A 7454-nucleotide genomic window follows, 5' to 3' on the forward strand; every position below is an offset into this window, starting at 1 on the left:
CAGCTATGGGCTTGCCTCTGGTTGGAGTTCTACTAGGTTATTGATGAACTCAGTCATATCAGCCAGATAGAAAGCCATGTAGTTTGAGGGTAAAAATAATGCAGGCCCCCCTCTGGTCTGGGATTTCTTCCCTGGTTAGACTGCTGTAGGTACAGAATTTGAGACTCTGATCTACTCCCTGGGTCAAAGCCAAACAACTAATGTGTTCTTATATACTTGTTTCTCTCTCAGGACATAGCCTAGGACCTGTGACAATTAATTTCCTTGGAACACCACCTTTGGGTGGTCTTCCTCATTTTTTACTAGATCTACAGCCCCCAAAAGGGTATAAATAACAAAGCTACCAGTTGGCATCTGGTACTACTTCCTGTACAAACAGTTCCCTCTCTGCCATATCTGTGACTTCTGCTTGCTTTGGTACACAACCACAGGCAGGTGTTCCTTCATTCTATTTATTTATTTGTTTTTTGGGGGTGAGGCATTTGGGGTTAAGTGACTTGCCCAGGGTCACACAGCTAGTAAGTGTCAAGTGTCTGAGGCCGGATTTGAACTTAGGTCCTCCTAAATCCAGGTCCGATGCTCTATCCACTGCACCACCTAGCTGCCCCTGTTCCTTCAGATACTATACTGGAAGGTTCTACACCATGTGCTCCTCCCATCCCCAGTACCTGCAGACTTCTCTGACAATCTCCCTATGCCAATCTAGGCTGGAAAAATGACTTATAATTTCCAAAATCCTTGCCTTTTCTTTTTTTTTTCTTTGTCTTTCCCTCTTCCCCATCTCCCTCCACCTCCCACCCCCAGACAGAATGGTCCTGACTAGAGTTCTGAGAGCATTGGGGGACCCAGAAATTGAAATCACTCTTCTGGGTTTGAGATGAGTTTAATACTTCTGCAAGCAGAGTTGTATTTTCAGATTTTTTTTTTACTTTAAACAACACTTTTATACATTTCTCATTGTCCTTTAATGGAACTTCAAGTTTATACTATGTCAGTGTTAACTATTTCTATTTCCTATTTTTCTTACTGATTAACCCATACTGGGTTTTCTAAATCACAGAATTGTATTTCTCTTTACATGTTATTTTTCTTTTTAAGACTGTACATTTCTAATCTCATTCTTGTCTTCTTTCAAATTATTTCAAATTATTTTCAAGTCCATTTTCCTTTTACTCTATTGTGTTTCCTTTTGCGAATTAACTCAATTTTCTTCTACCTCTCAAATCCATTTTAAAGTGTTGCTTTTAAATGATTAGAGCTGAAACTTCCAGTAAATCTGACCATGCAAAACACTTCCAACCTGATTTCTTAATTTAAGAGCATGTAAATAAATGGTATGTTGTAGTTCCCTTAAGGTAACTGCTTCTAATTTACAAAGACAATAATTTTCTGCCATATCATCCAGAAGCTCACAGTAAGCAGGCAAACCAAACTTTTAAAATGGAAATTGGCCCCTTTCCCTTCAAATTACTTGCCTTTTAATTGCTTCTTTACTTAAGATGATTTTAAGTAAGATAAAATTTAAAAGAACAAATACCTGCTAGATTTTTCTTGAGTACCAGGTATGGCTTAGCTTTGAAATGAACAAACAAAAAAGGCAACTTTTTCTTTTCTTTCCTCTCTCTTTTGAAGTTACTGGAGGGAAAACTTTAAAATTGACTTCAGTTCTGTTTAAGGACTGACCACCTTTTTACTGAACAGATATTAACACGAGAAGATGAGAAATCATTCCATTGCTAACAACATTCATTTGCATAACCAAAAATCTACAGAGTGCACTCTTAAATTGGATTAAACAAGGACCTTTTGAAAACAGCTTTAACCAAATCATTTTGATCAAGCTATCATGTGTTTCATTTTTCCAGGGGTGAGATATAAATTCTAACTACTCCAGGGACAGGGATATTTTTTCAGTTGGGGGTTTCCCCAACTTATCCCAAGTTCGACATTCAGTACTGATATTACCTCCATAGGGGAAGGCCTGTTCTCAAAGTTTGCTGACCAACAGGAACCTGAAGCCAACTCCACCTGGATAAAAGGGAATCTAGTCTTTTTCTTTTCTTTCTTTCTTTCTTTCTTTCTTTCTTTCTTTCTTTCTTTCTTTCTTTCTTTCTTTCTTTCTTTCTTTTCTCTCTTTCTTTCTTCCTCCCTCCCTCCCTCCCTCCCTTCCTTCCTTCCTTCCTTCCTTCCTTCCTTCCTTCCTTCCTTCCTTCCTTCCTTCCTTCCTTTCTCTCTCTCTCTCCTTTTCTTTCTTTCTTTCTGTGTGCATAGACTTTTCATAATTTCATTTCTCAGCAATTCTGATTCTGAGGGACAACTACTCTCAGCTAGAAGGGTTCAATAACTAGTTTTGGTCAAGCATTCCAAAAATGACTGAAAGAATCTCTGAGTCAAGAGATCAAGCACTTTTGGGGGCAGGAGGAGGATGCTCTTTGGTCCCATACAATTTTTTCTATGGATGCTCTACTAATTTTAACATCAGTCACTCCTTAGGTCTTTATATCTTAAACACAGAACTGAGGAATAGACACTAAAATGAACCATAAGAGTAACAAATACCAAATGAAACCCTTTTTTGTTTGTTTGTTTTGCCAGTTTGGAGTTCCTTTGACTGAGTACCTTGGGGTTTGGGGAATTCCCAGAGGATCCTAGAGCAATTCAGCTTATGGAAAGGACCACTAGTCTCAGGTGAACTCCTGCCCATCACCAAGAAAAGGGTAAGGATAGCTTACCTGTCACCAAGGATCATGGGATTAGACACAATCTCCCTTGATATCCAAGACACAGTCCTTTTCCTGACTGGGAAGTTAGTTGTGGCTGAAATTGGCTTGGTTTTGAAGTAGAGAGGTGACTTAAAGCTGCTAAATAAAAGATTTATACTGGCATAATATAAGGCTTACCACTGTAAGGATTAGAATGACGCCACCTGCTGGAGACTTACTGTAGGAAAGCTCCACCATGAGGAGAAGGCCTCTGAGGGCAAGGCCATGTGGCTTTTCTTTGGTGTCAGGAAGTGACGTTTGCTTGTTGGAGTAAGAGGGGGTGAGGCTGACGCTCTGTCTCTTTTTCGTCAGGACTCTGGTGGAGAGTGGAGCGAGAAATGCGCTCTTCCTTTAATAGATAGATGAATCTAGGCCTTTCTATCTTCACCAAATTCTTATTCTCCTTAATAAATGCTTAAAAGTCTAACTCTTGCTAAAGCTTATAATTTATTGGTGACCACTCATTAGATATTTTAGACAAACTAGCTAGAATTTTAGCCCCCTTACACCATATACAATATATAAGGTGGCCTTGGCCCATGGGTTTTCAATGGGGATTAAACTAGGTAAGTTCCTGAGCTATTAAAACATATCTAGCTAGGTGACACAGTGGATAGAGCAATGATCCTGAAATCAGGAAGGCCTGAGCTCAAATCTAAACTTAGACACTTACTAAGCTATGGGACCCCGGGCAAATAACCTAACCAATCAATTTTTTTTTAAACCAAAAAAGTTAGTTTCCTCAACTATAAAGCAGGTATAATAACACCTACCTCTTAGGATTGTGGTGAGGACCAAATGAAATAATGTATGTAAAGCAACTGGCACATAGTAGTTGCTTAATAAATGTTTATTTCTTACCTTCCATCACTTGGATAAATTTCTTGACCTTTCATGACCTTCAGCATGCTTCAAGGTTGTATTTTTGCAACTTAAAGAAGCTTATGCTACATCTTAACATAGAAGAATCAATAACAAGCCTTCTAGTTGCCAGTTCCCTCTGAGAGTTGTTGCTTATGGGGGTCCTTTTGTTTGTGGGGTTTTTTGGACAGCTAATTAGGATGTTTCCAACAATAGGTTTGTTAGCTCTTGTTATTATTTTTCAATTTTGACCACACTTTCCTTTGCATTGGGTATTATTGATCCCATTTCATTGTGTATTTTATGATCCTTGAACGATCCTTGAAATGCTTGGCTTTCCTCCACTTATAGCTCTTGCAATCTCTCTGACAGTCACTGAACTATGCTCTCTGAGAGTTACACACTTCCTAAGTTTCCTCAAATAATATCCATGTTTTAAAACCACAGTTAAAAATATGATAAAAAGAGAATAATTTGTGTATGGCACAAAATCCAGTGCCCAACTGATAGAAAAGCCAAGAGGCAGAGATAAAGAGGGAGGCTTTCCAAGATTGAACTTAAGAGAGCCTAAGTTATATAGAGTGGTATACTCTTAGGTATGACACTTCCAAACCTGAATGGGGTTGTGTTCAGATTTGGAAATATGGTCTTTCTATGGCCACAAAAGAGTTGTAGACTCTTGGTCTAGAGAGGATTGTAAAGCTAGCAGTGGGTGACTTTTTACATAATTCAGTTCAACAAACATTTATTAAATACCTACTGTGTATAAGGTAGTATACTAGGTGCTGAGAGCACAAAGAATTAGACCAAAAAACCTATTCCTTGCCCACTAGGAACTTCCATTCTAGGAGGACACAACATCCTATGGAAATCTTTCAAGAAAACAATATCAGACTTGATGGTACCAAAAGTTTTCTAACCTACTCTTTAATTACTTTACCCTTTTTCTGAATATATATTCCCTCTCCTATTGTAAATAAGATGGTTTGGTGACCAGGGTAGTTTTAGAATTTAATAAATGAGGTTAACTGGGGCTGATTGAGTTGGAGAGAGACTTTAGACATATGGCTGATCATAGCCAAGAATGGTACATCTCTTAGAGTTCAATAAAGCCTTCAGGAATCTGGCAAAACAGGCCCAGGATATTGGGACTGTCACTGGGGATGGGGTAGGGGGCTACAGCAGTATCAGGAAGGGTGAGAAGAAGGTGAAGCAGGACCCACAGCCTGAATTCCAAGAGACTGAACTGGGGTTTGTGGTTTCATATACCTCTCTTTTGTGAAGCCAAGTGTGTCTAGGTCACCCTAAAGGAAAAACAAATGGAACTCCTTATACCTCACAGGAGTTGGAATAAGAATTGGGATAAATGGGTTCCAGAAAGGAGAATCCTCAAATACTGGGACACCAAGCTGGAGAAACCTTCAAAAAGCCCATCAATAGGAACATGAAGAAGGTAAGACAAGAAAGAAAGCTATAGGAAAGAAGATGTCTGGTCTACAATATAGAAAAAGAAGGAAGTGCTTTTTTTCCCCCAGAATTAATCCCTCACTATTTGGAGGCCTCTACAGTATCAATGTGTGTGTGTATGGAGGTGGGGGCGGGAATAGACTCTATAAACTGTTGCCCAGAATCCTAAGCTTTGGTTTTACATGGACTATATTTATTTGTTAGAGGGTCAACTTCCCAGAAGTTACATGTCTTTTTTTTTTTTTTGCAGGGCAATGGGGGTTAAGTGACTTGCCCAGAGTCACACAGCTAGTAAGTGTCAAGCATCTGAGGCCAGATTTGAACTCAGGTCCTCCTGAATCCAGGGCTGGTGCTTTATCCACTGAGCCACCTAGCTGCCCCAGTTATATGTCTTTAGATTTTTTTGTTGTTGTTCTTGGGAAGCTTATATTTAAATCTCTTCAGAGAGAGAAAGATAGATCATGGCTCCTATGCAAGCATTCAAGGTAACAATGCATATCCGAAATAGCACAGCCAATTTTTCACCCTATGGAAAATGAAAAACAATTATAAAGGACTCACAAGTAGGCTGTACATAGTCAATACACTTCTCTTTTCCCTCTTCTGTTGAGTCTCACCTTTTCCCTAGGGACCTATACAATCCTGCAGCATTATAGTACTATCCTAAGGGCTTAAACTCCCTTCTAGAAAAAAAGTTGAACTTGGGGTTCGTCTCAATCCCTACATTCTGGCGAGTCCCACTTTTTACCCCAGGGACCTACACAGGCCTCTTATTGCATTATTCTAAGGGTTTGTTTTCCTACCAAAAGGGAGACGCTTTAAGGTTGAGAGGCATCCCTCTTCCCACTGGAATTCATTGGCTGAATAAGTTATTGTGGCAAAGCCCAAGTTTTATTTTTTTGCATTGTGACTAAGTCTATTATCATGCCTCCAATTCTAGGGTAACATGCCAGATCCTTTCTCTACCTCTAGATGATGAATTCCCACAGTGACTTTTCTCTCCATGGCTACCATCTCCAAGGTTGAGAGGTTGTTGCATCACAGCCTCTCTAAGAACCTAGGGTTCCAGAACTATTGTCATTCTATCCCTGCCACCTGTGCCCCCATGTATTACCATTTCTTGGGCATAGAGATTCTTCTACTACATCTCCCTGCCTGCCATCTGGACTGGCATGAAGCTGAGTTCCCTGAAAGATCAATGTGTAGAAGGATAGACTTTACTCTTGGGACCCAGGTCCATTTGCAGGTCTTTGGTCTGCACTCTGTTATTTCTGGATCTTCAGATCTCAGCTTGTCTCCCTTTCCAGTTCAAAGAATGTGTCCTAGATCTATAGTCCTCTGATCTAATGAAATCACCTCAGATAATTGATACTTAATTAACCCCCCCCCTTTTGCAGGATGTTCTACCCATCAAGAAGGCACAGAGTCTTTCCCACACAATAAAAGACCTCCAAAATGGCTTTATCCCTATAACCCCACCAAGTTAACCAGGGTCTGCTTATTGACCCCATACTGAACATCAGATCTTGGAGAAGGCAGACATTCCAGCTCAATGGACTTACAGAAGAAGGGTCTGAGAGAACGTGACTTGTTGAAAGAACAGAGTTGAGGTTGAAGAAAATATTCCTGAAAAGTTGAAACTAGGGCTTGTTGATGCCTTGTATTTGATCACCAGATGAAAACAACTGTTTTCTCTTCCTGACAAGAATGTGGACTCAATTCTAGAGGATTATAGAAGTTTTAAATCACATGGCAACACAGATCAGAAGGAGTCTGCTTACTACTAATGGAATTGTGGCCGTGATTAAGGAAGACTCCAAAGCAATGCCCTCAGCTACTCCACAAATTTGAAAGCTACTCTGAGGCACTCAACTTACTCCACAAATTTGAGAAACCACAGTACAGTGGGGTCTTGGCCAATGGTACCACAACCCCTATGTCACAGGTCTATGTGCTGTGGACACATGGATTGTTTTATCAATCTCCCCCCCCCCATTAGAAGAATTTGGCTTATTTTTAAAGTTATTTGCACCATTTCTTAAATATATATATGGCAAATAATTCTTTGACTTCATTTAGTATGAGGGACCTGTCCTCAGTATCATCAAAAAACTGTATGAATTTGACATCTTATGTCATATTCATATATCTCTAAACAATGTGCTTTTTATATGTATTTGATTTACTTGTTTTTAATCTAGATTTCAGTTATCTGTGAACACGTTGCATCGCCCTAGAATGTAAGTTCCTTGAGATCAGGGACTATCTCACTTTTGTCTTTGTACCCCCAAGAGCTAGCACAATGTCTGGCATATAGTAGGGGCTTAATAAATACTTTTGGACTTTTTAAAGTCCTGTTCTTAC

The sequence above is a fragment of the Dromiciops gliroides genome, chromosome 4 (assembly GCF_019393635.1).
Source record: "Dromiciops gliroides isolate mDroGli1 chromosome 4, mDroGli1.pri, whole genome shotgun sequence".
Taxonomy (NCBI): domain Eukaryota; kingdom Metazoa; phylum Chordata; class Mammalia; order Microbiotheria; family Microbiotheriidae; genus Dromiciops; species Dromiciops gliroides.